The sequence below is a fragment of the Calidris pugnax genome, unplaced genomic scaffold (genome assembly GCF_001431845.1).
Source record: "Calidris pugnax isolate Ruff unplaced genomic scaffold, ASM143184v1 scaffold133, whole genome shotgun sequence".
In the NCBI taxonomy this organism is placed as follows: Eukaryota; Metazoa; Chordata; class Aves; order Charadriiformes; family Scolopacidae; genus Calidris; species Calidris pugnax.
This window is the reverse complement of record NW_015090977.1, coordinates 6,435,033-6,447,845: the sequence shown is the minus strand read 5'-3', so window position 1 is coordinate 6,447,845 and position 12,813 is coordinate 6,435,033.

The following is a 12,813-nucleotide window of genomic DNA, read 5'->3' as shown; positions in this document are numbered from 1 at the left end:
GGGGGGGGATGCTGGGGGGGTCCCTGCCACCACTGGGACAGGGTTGTCCCACCGCTCGCATGGGAGCAAGGATGATGCTGTGGGACCCATGGACCTATTGGGGCATCTTGGGATGTCCCCAGCATCCCCATGCATGGGGGTCTCCACAGCTTGGCAACGTGGTGACCCAGTTTTTTTGGAGGGGGGGGACAACTTGCCAATCCAACGACCCTCCCAACCACCCCACCGCGCTCCGGTGGGAATTGCTCCTCACCAACTGGAAGGGTTCAACACCTCATCCCCCCCCAGCTGGTTAAAAGGGAGGAAGCTGTAAGAAAAAGCCCTTTTTCCAGCCGTACTGACCATTTGTGTTTCTCCCAGGACATGCAGGACCCACGGGGGACACGGGTGAGAAGGAGCTGGGGGGCAGCAGGCAGCTCCCCCCACGCCAGCGCCGCGCAGCAGCGCCCGAGCAGATGGTGGATCGTAACGTCGTTATATTTACCTAACGAGATTGCTTTATTGTAGCCCTCCAACAATACAGCGGAAAGCATCTAGAGGCGGCAGCCAACTCCTGGGCTTTGACAACCCAGGTGCCAAACCCAAAATAATCTACGTATATGTTTTAAATCTATATATAAATCACGATTTCAAGGGTCGTGTTAATACACTGATTTTTTTTTTGCCCCCCACACTGAAACACATGTGACTCGTATGCACCAAAAAAGACGTATAATTCAATGCTTTAAACCCTTCGAGCGGAGCCATGGTGGCGTTTTGGGTGATGCCATGGGCACACAGGGCTCAAACCCAAATCCACCCAGCCCGGGACGCGTGACGGTGTGCCAGAGACTATCTTCCCCCGTGCAAGGACTGTCGTTCACCGTTTGCACCGCAGACGGGGTCCTAGCTTGCTAAATACTAACGCAACACAAATAATAAAGATAATTCCCACATACTTAATCACTACCAGAGCTCTGGGTAGAAATGATAATCAGGATCCTACTAATTAGGGAGACGTAATCCTGCTTTTCCTACAGGTTTCTCCATCCCTGTCTCCTACCCTGCACGGAAACAAGAAGAAAACCGACCTGATGGGAAGGAGCATGACTTTGATGGGAGCCTCAAATAGGTCCCAAAGCCGAAATGTGGTGGGGATAGCCCTGTCCTACTGGAGACAGGGGAGATATGCCAAAATACCCAGTCCGGGGGGGCTCAGCCCCAAATGCCAACCATCCTTGGGGGTTCCTTTTGGGAAGATCTGAGCATCCATCCAAGGAGAACCCTGTACCACTCAATGGGGTCTCTGTCCCACAGCGGGGTAGGGAGCAGCAGCCCAAAAGCTCATCTCCAGCTTCATCCTAACCCTTCCAGCATCCCGGAGGCTCTCCTGGCAGGGCAGGGTAGGGCAGTGCCTGCCTTACCGGCACAGCTCCCGGGTGCCGTCATCGATGCGACGTGCCACGCGTGCTCCATGGCGCCCAGCCCTTACAAAGTGGCCAAGCCTAATTTCAGGTGTGAGGATTGTCACTAATTAGAAGCAGGGCTGGGTTCGCCTCTTTCATCCGTGCCTGCCGACGTGGGGGGTTCTGCCCACTTCCATCCCTGGCATGATGGCTGCAGCCATCCCCACCGCCCAGGGCCAACCCTTAGGCCAACCCTTGGGTGCCACCAGGCTGGAGCTCCAGCAGCAGATGAGCAACGCGGTGGCCGGTGTCCCAAGGCAAGGTCAACCTCATGCAGGCAACTAAGGAGGGGGTGGTTTCCCTGGCAGGAGACACGTCCATGCAAACACAACCAGAGATAGAGGCAAGACAAGAGCTCTGCCAAAACCTGGTCGCAGGGACCCACTCATCCCCTTTAAAGATGGGTGAAGCATCTTCTTGCACAGCAACCGGACAAAACCAAGGAGGTCTTCTTCACCCACTGCAATGGTTTCCTTTCCCCACTGGTACCCTGCTCCCGAGGACTTCTTCTCCGCTCACTACGAGTTTTCCCTAAGCCAGACTAACCACCTCTATGTTCTTCCAACCAGCAGTTACAGAGGGAAAGCTTTGAGGTTTTTTTTGGTTGGTTTTTTTTTTTTAAATGAAGGAGAAGGAAGCCAAGGGCTCCTCGATGGCTTCACCACTGGCACAACACACAGATCCCACACGTCCATCCTCTGCCTAAGCCAGAGGCAGGGGACCAAATGCCTCTTCTCATGTAAAGGGATTTTGCAGCCCTACTTCAAAATACCCCATAAATACCCCATAAAATTGCTGGTTATCAGGGCCTGGGTGGCACACGTTTCTCTTGGAAGACAGCAAATCCCTCCAACCTCTGTCCACCCATTACAGAAGGAGGTTTCTACTCCAGAAACATCCCAGCTAAGCAGGACATACAACCCCTGGCAGCAACCAGGACCCGCACACATCACCAAAGAGTGCAAGAAATGGTCCAAAATATAAGAGAGGTTACAAAACACCCTGCCCACCGGTGTTCCTCCCGGCCATCTCCAGAGGGACCTATGCCCCAAAGCACCCTCTGAGCTCCCAAGTTTTACTCTACCATGGGGCTCCAGGAGCAGATCAGCAGCAGGTCCATTGCCCCCCCCACAAGCATTTGCACCCACTGCTTGCACGGCTCAGGGGCACAGGACGTCACCTGTGGGTAGGGGACATCAGGGTTTGTCCCCTTCAATCTTCTGGGGTATAAGTCCCAGGAATGGCCACTGCTTGCACGGCTCAGGGGCACAGGACACCCATAGAGGATGTCACCTGTGGGCAGGGGACATCAGGGTTTGTCCCCTTCAATCTTCTGGGGTATAGGTCCCAGGAATGCAGGCATGACATGTTTCCAGGACCCCTCCTGGGTCCACACCAATCTGCCTGCTGGTGTTTGCCCCTTTTGATTTTTTAAAGAAAATGAAGACAGACACCTCATCCCTCCTGTGAGAGATGATCAGCTCTGAGTGGGGGAGGTTCCACACCAATCTGCCTGCTGGTGTTTGCCCATTTTGATTTTTTAAAGAAAATGAACAAAGACACCTCATCCCTCCCAGGAGGGATGGAGATCAGCTCTGAGTGGGGAGGCCCTGCTAAAGGACAGTGACATCCATGCAGATGCACAGCAGCAGAGCGATGCTCCTCACTGGTCCCCTGCTCATCCCGCTGAGGTTAATTCTCCTCTTAAACCAGCCAGACCAGCACTGGGCAGAGACAAGGCAACGTGAAGCCAGAAAACTCAAACAGAAGCTGTTTGCGTGCAGGAATGTAAATCCCACCTCGGTACAGCCTGGTCTCCAGGAGGGGGTTCCTTCACCCAGTGCTCTTCTTCACGGCATCCCACCTACGGGAAAGCCTTGCTGCTGCCATAGGTACGTCCCTCAGAAACCACCACCAAAGTGTTTGTAAGGTGGCATTTGGCAACAGCTCCCAAACCGGGACAAGGCATGGAGCATTCCCAATGGACCAGCTGCTTTGGGAGAGTCCTCCAGCAGCAGCCCCCCAGCCCATCACCCCACCACCACGGGGGCACCACGCAGCAGGGACGAGCTTCCACCCGGACTCGCTTGACATTTTTCTCTTGGGCTTGAAGCAAATTCAACCAACCGAGCTGCACTAAGAAACAAAGCATCAAACCGGTGAGCAAAATACCTCCAAATCTCCAACCCATGAAGACCACCTGGACCCCCTCCAGCCACCACACAGCCCTGAGCCTCCTGCAGCTTCTGGCCAGACCAAGGGCTCCCTTGGTCCTCTTTTTAAAGACATCTCTCTTCAAGACATCTCCCAACTTCAAGAGATTTCAATAAAACATGCCCCGTGAAGGGACAGGCAGCAACAAGGCAGAGCATGGTCCCAGGAAACCTTGCTCTGTTCTGCAAAGACCCGCTTTGTCCCCCCCAGCAAACCTGGACTGCTCGCTGCCCCCCAGCCCCACCTCTTGGGTCAGCATCCAGATGGACACCAGAAGGCCCTTCCCTCCAGATTCCAGCTGGGCTCTTCCCAAGAAATTAATCAATAAATATATTTTTAGCTCCTGGATGGACATCTCCATCCTCAGAAGGAGCTCCCAGTAGGTCCCTTCCCCCCCGTCCTCGAGGAGAAGGCTTCTAGTGGTGGCAAACCCACTCTACGTGCCTCCAGCATCTGCCTCTGTTCCCCATAAGCCCCAGAGGAGGTTTGTCCTTGCCAACCAGGTGCAACACACACAGACGTTGCTGGGGGGGCAGAACCAGGGAGCAGGTACCAACACAGCCCCTCGCCCACCCATCCCTTTCCCCAAACCATCACCCACCCCCCAAGCCCAGCCATCCCGGGAGCAGCAGATCCCATCCACGCCTCTTCTTCCATGATGAGCCACCACCACATCCACCCGCCCCAGGCATCTGCCAACGGCTGCCAGGGGCACAAGGAATAACCTCACCCCTCAGCCGAGGGGCAAGGCAGGGCTGGGGGCTGTCACCCAAGCCGGGGACGGGTGGCACCGAGCCCTGCGCCCACCCCAGGGGTCAGCCCCGCAGCGGGCGAGTGGCCGGGGACGAGCCTGGCCAGAGTCCCTTCTACATTCCTCCAGCCTGGCCGCCGGGGTGCAGCCGACGACATTCCCAAAGGAAGTACAGGGCATTGATAATTGCCGAAAAAAATCCCAGCTATTTCCTGCGGGAGCAGCAGATGGGAATCCCCCATTAGCTCCAAGAGCGAGAGGTCGCTTGTTCTGGTCTGGGATTTTGGGGTTTTGTTTTGTTTTTTTCTCCTCCTTCCTCGAAGCAGAGCATCATACATGATGCACACCATGTGGGACAGATGGACGTGTTCCCCTCCGTGCTGGCCCCAAAGTCCACCCTCCTTGTCACCTCCTGCCCCATGCAAGGTCCCACTGGGTGCCTGCTGGCATCAAGCTGGGCTACGGGGACAGTGCTGGGCTGCCAGCAAGGCCACCGTGTCTCTACCCTGGGCTGGTAGGGCAGGTTGGGAACCTGGGCAGGTTCCTTCTCTCCTCTCCCTGCCTCTCATTAGCTAAACGAGCTACGACCTGCGGCAGCACCAGCAGCTCCTCCACCAAGATGTGAAATCCCTCCCAGGAGGGACAGCAGAAGGAGACGGCGGTGGGCAATGGCACATGTCCCCTTTGTCACCCCCCAGCAAGCACCCCATGGAGGCAGCTGCCCGACCCTGGCAGGGTTCACCCCAAAAAGGTGGCCTTGAGAGGTGACGCCAGCTCGGGGAGCAGTGGTGCATGGGCAGACCACTGGCACAGCCCTGAACTGGGGCATCCTGTCCCCCAGGGGTCCAGGTGACCCCAACACCCGGACCAGCTACTTGGCATCGCCCCAATGGTGGCACACGCTGCTGTGCCAGGGCAGCAGGGCCCCACAGGACGTGGCAGAGACACCAAACCATGGCCTTTAGCATCCCGGCCCATCGGCCACCAGCGGGGTCGGCTCAGATGCCAGTGGCCACCACTCTCCTGTTTCAGAGCAAGCACCGTGGCTGTTCCCAGAGGAGCAGGGAATTCCACGGGCTCCCACGGCAGATCTGACCGGGGACTGAGACGCAGGACCCTGTGGGATCCCAGGCTCTCCCCACTGCAGGATTATCCCCCAGTGGCAGCACGTCCAGCAGCCCCTCCAGCGGGAGCGGCGCGGGGGGCAGACACCCCCAAAAGCTGGGGGGGGGGGGGGGCATCACTGGCGGGGGGGGGGGGGGGGGTGTCCCACCACAGGAAGCTCCACACCGATGTCCCTGCCTTGCCCCTCTATCCCGCACGCCGAGGGGTGACGGATGAGGCAGGACGCTGAGCCACCGACCCCGAAGCGCCGCCGGCCCCGGTGTCTCTGCGGCGGTGCTGGGTGGCTCTGCAGCGATACTCGGCGGCCCTGGCGCCTCCCGAAACGCTCTCTCCCGGGCCTGAGCACCCCGGTGGTACCTGTGCAGCACCACCAGCCCCCCCGGGCTCGCTCCGGCACGAGACGCATCCATAGGATGGCTCCCATCCCCGGCTCACCCCGAGCCAAACCCACCGCCAGCCCCGCACGCCGCAAGGACGAGGGCACCCGTTCCCCCGGGGGAGCAACTTTGTCCCCCCGCACCCAGAAACCTCCGCTGGCCCCCGCCAGCCGCAGAGGACATCTGTCTGTCTGTCTGTCTGTCTGTCCGTCCGTCCGCCCCGCGGTGCCGAGGCCGGGTTACCGGCCCAGCTGAAGCCCCAAGCGCTTCGTCAGCTCAACCCTGGCGTTTTCTATTCGCAGCCGCCTCTCCCCGCGCCGGCGGAGCAGGAGACGAGCCCCGGCACAGCCCGGTTGGCAGCTCCCCTTCCTGCCCGGCACCCGGGGCAGGTGGTGGCCCCGGAGCTGCCTTAAGGGACACGGGACACCCCTGCGGTGGTGGCCACCACGGGCCAGCCCAAAATCCCCTGCCGGTTGGTTTGGTATTGAGCATCCTGGCCTAAAGGGAGATGTCCCCATGGCAAGGGGGGGGGTTGGAACGCCGTGATCTTTAAGGTCCCTTCCAACTCTAACCATTCTGTGGCTTGGCATGGCATGGCTTGGTATGGCATGGTCTTGGTTTGCTTTGGCTTGCTTTGGCTTGGTACAGTTTGGTATTGAGCAACCTGGTCTGGTGGGAGGTGTCCTTGCCCAGGATAGGGGGTTAGAACTCGATGATCTTTAAGGTCCCTTCCAACCCAAACCATGCTGTGATTCTGTGATCCTACATGGGTTGGCTTGGCATGGTCTGATCCTGCACAGATTGGCACGGCACAGCACAGCTTGGCATGGCCTGGTTCAGCATGGCACAGCATGGTTTGGCACAGCCTTTCCCCACATGGCTCAGTGCATCATGGCATGGCATGGCTTGGACCTGCAGGGCTCGGCACAGCTCATCTCAGCACAACCTGGTTCAGCGTGGCATGGCTTGGCATGGCCTGGCCCTGCATGGCTCAGCATGGCACAAGACAGCTTGGCACAGCCTGGTAACACATAGTGTAGCTCAGCACAACTTGGCACACTGTGATGTGGTTCAGCATGGCATGGCACGGCATGGCTTAGCACAGCCGTGCCACACATGGCTCATCTTGGCTCAGCATGGCATGGCTTAGCGTGTCTTCACCTTGCACAACACATCCTGGCATGGCACAGCCTTGCCCCATATGGCACAGCTTGGCACAGCTTGGCTTGGCACAGCTTGGCTTGGCATGGCCTGGCTCTAAATGGCTTGGTATGGCACTGCATGGCATGGCAGAGCTCAGCACAGCCTTGCCCCACATGGCTTGGCTTGGCTCAGCATGGCATGGCTTGGCGTGGCCTGGCCTTACACAGCTTGGCACGGCACAGCACAGCTTGGCACAGTCTTGCCCTGTGTAGTTCAGCTCAGCACAGCTTGGCTCGGCATGGCACAGCCCTGGTGGGTGTAATGGGGACCTGTCACCACCTGTTGGTGTTGGCACCGGGTGGGCTTGGCACGGTTTATTGGCACGGTATGGCATGGTCCTGGTTTGGTTTGGTATTGAGCAACCTGGTCTAGATGGAGGTGTACCCATGGCAAGGGGGGGTTGGAACTCGATGATCTTTAGGGTGCCGTCCAACTCTAACCAGTCTGTGGCTTGGCATGGCATGGCTTGGTAATGGTCCTGGTGTGGCTTCGCTTGGGGTGGTATTTGAGCAACCTGGTCTAGAGGGAGGTGTCCCCATGGCAAGAAGGGGTTGGAACTTGGTGATCTTTAAGGTGCCTTCCAACTCTAACCATTCTGTGGGTTGGCACGGCATGGCTTGGTATGGCATGGTCCTGGTGTGGCTTGGCTCGCTTTGGCTTGGGATGGTTTGATATGGAGGAACCTGGTCTAGAGGGAGGTGTCCTCATGGCAAGGAGGGGGTTGGAACTGGGTGATCTTTAGGGTCCCTTCCATCTCTAACCATTCTGTAATTCTGTGGTTTGGCACGGCATGGCTTGGTATGGCATGGTCCTGGTTTGCTTTGGCTCGCTTTGGCTTGGTACAGTTTTTTTGGCACGGTATGGCATGGTCTTGGTTTGGTTTGGCTCGGTGTGGTATTTGAGCAACCTGGTCCAAAGGGAGGTGTCCCCATGGCAAGGAGGGGTTGGAACTCGATGATCTTTAAGGTCCCTTCCAACCCAAACCATGCTGTGATTCTGTGATCCTACATGGGTTGGCTTGGCATGGTCTGATCCTGCACAGATTGGCACGGCACAGCACAGCTTGGCATGGCCTGGCTCAGCATGGCACAGCATGGTTTGGCACAGCCTTGCCCCATATGGCTCAGCTCATCATGGCATGGCTTGGACCGGCAGGGCTCGGCACAGCTCATCTCAGCACAACCTGGTTCAGCGTGGCATGGCTTGGCATGGCCTGGCCCTGCATGGCTCAGCATGGCACAAGACCACCTTGGCACAGCCTGGTAACACACAGTGTAGCTCAGCACAACTTGGCACACTGTGATGTGATTCAGCATGGCATGGCACGGCACGGCTCAGCACAGCCTTTCTGTGGCTTGGCACGGCATGGCTTGGTATAGCGTGGTCCTGGCGTGGCTTGGCTCGCTTTGGCTTGGCATGGTTTGGTATTGAGCAACCTGGTCTGATGGGAGGTGTCCCCATGGCAAGAAGGGGTTGGAACTCGATGATCTTTAAGGTGCCTTCCAACTCTAACCATTCTGTGGCTTGGCACGGCATGGCGTGATCTTGGTTTGACTTGGGATGGTATTTGAGCAACCTGGTCTAGAGGGAGGTGTCCCCATGGCAAGGGGGGGGTTGGAACTTGGTGATCTTTAAGGTCCCTTCCAACTTTAACCATTCTGTGGCTTGGCACGGCATGGCTTGGTATGATGTGGTCCTGGTGTGGCTTGGCTCGCTTTGGCTTGGGTTGGTTTGGTATTGAGCATCCTGGCCTAAAGGGAGATGTCCCCATGGCAAGGGGGGGGGTTGGAATGCCATGATCTTTAAGGTTCCTTCCAACTCTAACCATTCTGTGGCTTGGCATGGCATGGCTTGGTATGGCATGGTCCTGGTTTGCTTTGGCTCGCTTTGGCTTGGTACAGTTTGGTATTGAGCAACCTGGTCTGGTGGGAGGTGTCCCTGCCCAGTACAGGGGGTTGGAACTTGATCTTTAAGGTCCCTTCCAACCCAAACCATGCTGTGATTCTGTGATCCTACATGGGTTGGCTTGGCATGGTCTGATCCTGCACAGATTGGCACGGCACAGCACAGCTTGGCATGGCCTGGCTCAGCATGGCACAGCATGGTTTGGCACAGCCTTGCCCCATATGGCTCAGCTCATCATGGCATGGCTTGGACCGGCAGGGCTCGGCACAGCTCATCTCAGCACAACCTGGTTCAGCGTGGCATGGCTTGGCATGGCCTGGCCCTGCATGGCTCAGCATGGCACAAGACCACCTTGGCACAGCCTGGTAACACACAGTGTAGCTCAGCACAACTTGGCACACTGTGATGTGATTCAGCATGGCATGGCACGGCACGGCTCAGCACAGCCTTGCCACACATGGCTCATCTTGGCTCAGCATGGCATGGCTTGGCATGTCTTCACCTTGCACAACACATCCTGGCATGGCACAGCTAGTATGGCTTGACATGGCATGGCACAGCCTTGCCCCACATGGCTCAGCTCTTCCATCTCTAACCATTCTGTGATTCTGTGGCTTTGCACGGCATGGCTTGGTATGGCATGGTCTTGGTTTGCTTTGGCTTGCTTTGGCTTGGTACAGTTTGGTATTGAGCAACCTGGTCTGGTGGGAGGTGTCCTTGCCCAGGATAGGGGGTTAGAACTCGATGATCTTTAAGGTCCCTTCCAACCCAAACCATGCTGTGATTCTGTGATCCTACATGGGTTGGCTTGGCATGGTCTGATCCTGCACAGATTGGCACGGCACAGCACAGCTTGGCATGGCCTGGTTCAGCATGGCACAGCATGGTTTGGCACAGCCTTTCCCCACATGGCTCAGTGCATCATGGCATGGCATGGCTTGGACCTGCAGGGCTCGGCACAGCTCATCTCAGCACAACCTGGTTCAGCGTGGCATGGCTTGGCATGGCCTGGCCCTGCATGGCTCAGCATGGCACAAGACAGCTTGGCACAGCCTGGTAACACATAGTGTAGCTCAGCACAACTTGGCACACTGTGATGTGGTTCAGCATGGCATGGCACGGCATGGCTTAGCACAGCCGTGCCACACATGGCTCATCTTGGCTCAGCATGGCATGGCTTAGCGTGTCTTCACCTTGCACAACACATCCTGGCATGGCACAGCCTTGCCCCATATGGCACAGCTTGGCACAGCTTGGCTTGGCACAGCTTGGCTTGGCATGGCCTGGCTCTAAATGGCTTGGTATGGCACTGCATGGCATGGCAGAGCTCAGCACAGCCTTGCCCCACATGGCTTGGCTTGGCTCAGCATGGCATGGCTTGGCGTGGCCTGGCCTTACACAGCTTGGCACGGCACAGCACAGCTTGGCACAGTCTTGCCCTGTGTAGTTCAGCTCAGCACAGCTTGGCTCGGCATGGCACAGCCCTGGTGGGTGTAATGGGGACCTGTCACCACCTGTTGGTGTTGGCACCGGGTGGGCTTGGCACGGTTTATTGGCACAGTATGGCATGGTCCTGGTTTGGTTTGGCTTGGGATGGTTTGGTATTGAGCAAACTGGTCTGGTGGGAGGTGTCCCCATGGCAAGGAGGGGTTGGAACATTATGATCTTTAAGGTCCCTTCCAACTGTAACCATTCTGTGGCTTGGCATAGCATGGCTTGGTATGGCATGGTCCTGGTATGGCTTGGTTTGGCTTGGTGTGGTATTTGAGCAACCTGGTCTAGAGGGAGGTGTCCCCATGGCAAGGAGGGGTTGGAACTCGGTGATCTTTAAGGTGCCTTCCAACTCTAACCATTCTGTGATTCTGTGGCTTGGCACGGCATGGCTTGGTATGGCGTGGTCCTGGTGTGGCTTGGCTCTCTTTGGCTTGGGATGGTTTGATATGGAGGAACCTGGTCTAGAGGGAGGTGTCCTCATGGTGAGGGAGGGTTGGAACTTGGTGATCTTTAAGGTGCCTTCCAATTCTAACCATTTTTGGCTTGGCATGGCATGGCTTGGTATGGCAAGGTCTTGGTTTGCTTTGGCTCGGGATGGTATTTGAGTAACCTGGTCCAAAGGGAGGTGTCCCCATGGCAAGGGAGGGTTGGAACTCGGTGATCTTTAAGGTACCTTCCAGCTCTAACCAGTCTGTGGCTTGGCACTGCATGGTTGGTATGGTGTGGTCCTGGTGTGGCTTGGCTCACTTTGGCTTGGGCTGCTTTGATATGGAGGAACCTGGTCTAAAGGGAGGTGTCCCCATGGCAAGGGGGCATTGGAACTTGATGATCTTTAAGGTCCCTTCCAACTCTAACCATTCTGTGGCTTGGCACGGCATGGCTTGGTATGGTATGGTCCTGGTTTGGTTTGGTATTGAGCAACCTGGTCTAGATGGAGGTGTACCCATGGCAAGGGGGGGTTGGAACTCGATGATCTTTAGGGTGCCGTCCAACTCTAACCAGTCTGTGGCTTGGCATGGCATGGCTTGGTATGGCATGGTCCTGGTGTGGCTTGGCTTGGTGTGGTATTTGAGCAACCTGGTCTAGAGGGAGGTGTCCCCATGTCAAGAAAGGGTTGGAACTTGGTGATCTTTAAGGTGCCTTCCAACTCTAACCATTCTGTGGGTTGGCACGGCATGGCTTGGTATGGCATGGTCCTGGTGTGGCTTGGCTCGCTTTGGCTTGGGATGGTTTGATATGGAGGAACCTGGTCTAGAGGGAGGTGTCCTCATGGTGAGGGAGGGTTGGAACTTGGTGATCTTTAAGGTGCCTTCCAATTCTAACCATTTTTGGCTTGGCATGGCATGGCTTGGTATGGCATGGTCCTGGTGTGGCTTGGCTCTCTTTGGCTTGGGTTGGTTTGGTATTGAGCATCCTGGCCTAAAGGGAGATGTCCCCATGGCAAGGGGGGGGGTTGGAATGCCATGATCTTTAAGGTCCCTTCCAACTCTAACCATTCTGTGGCTTGGCATGGCATGGCTTGGTATGGCATGGTCTTGGTTTGCTTTGGCTTGCTTTGGCTTGGTACAGTTTGGTATTGAGCAACCTGGTCTGGTGGGAGGTGTCCTTGCCCAGGATAGGGGGTTAGAACTCGATGATCTTTAAGGTCCCTTCCAACCCAAACCATGCTGTGATTCTGTGATCCTACATGGGTTGGCTTGGCATGGTCTGATCCTGCACAGATTGGCACGGCACAGCACAGCTTGGCATGGCCTGGTTCAGCATGGCACAGCATGGTTTGGCACAGCCTTTCCCCACATGGCTCAGTGCATCATGGCATGGCATGGCTTGGACCTGCAGGGCTCGGCACAGCTCATCTCAGCACAACCTGGTTCAGCGTGGCATGGCTTGGCATGGCCTGGCCCTGCATGGCTCAGCATGGCACAAGACCACCTTGGCACAGCCTGGTAACACACAGTGTAGCTCAGCACAACTTGGCACACTGTGATGTGGTTCAGCATGGCATGGCACGGCATGGCTTAGCACAGCCGTGCCACACATGGCTCATCTTGGCTCAGCATGGCATGGCTTAGCGTGTCTTCACCTTGCACAACACATCCTGGCATGGCACAGCCTTGCCCCATATGGCACAGCTTGGCACAGCTTGGCTTGGCACAGCTTGGCTTGGCATGGCCTGGCTCTAAATGGCTTGGTATGGCACTGCATGGCATGGCAGAGCTCAGCACAGCCTTGCCCCACATGGCTTGGCTTGGCTCAGCATGGCATGGCTTGGCGTGGCCTGGCCTTACACAGCTTGGCA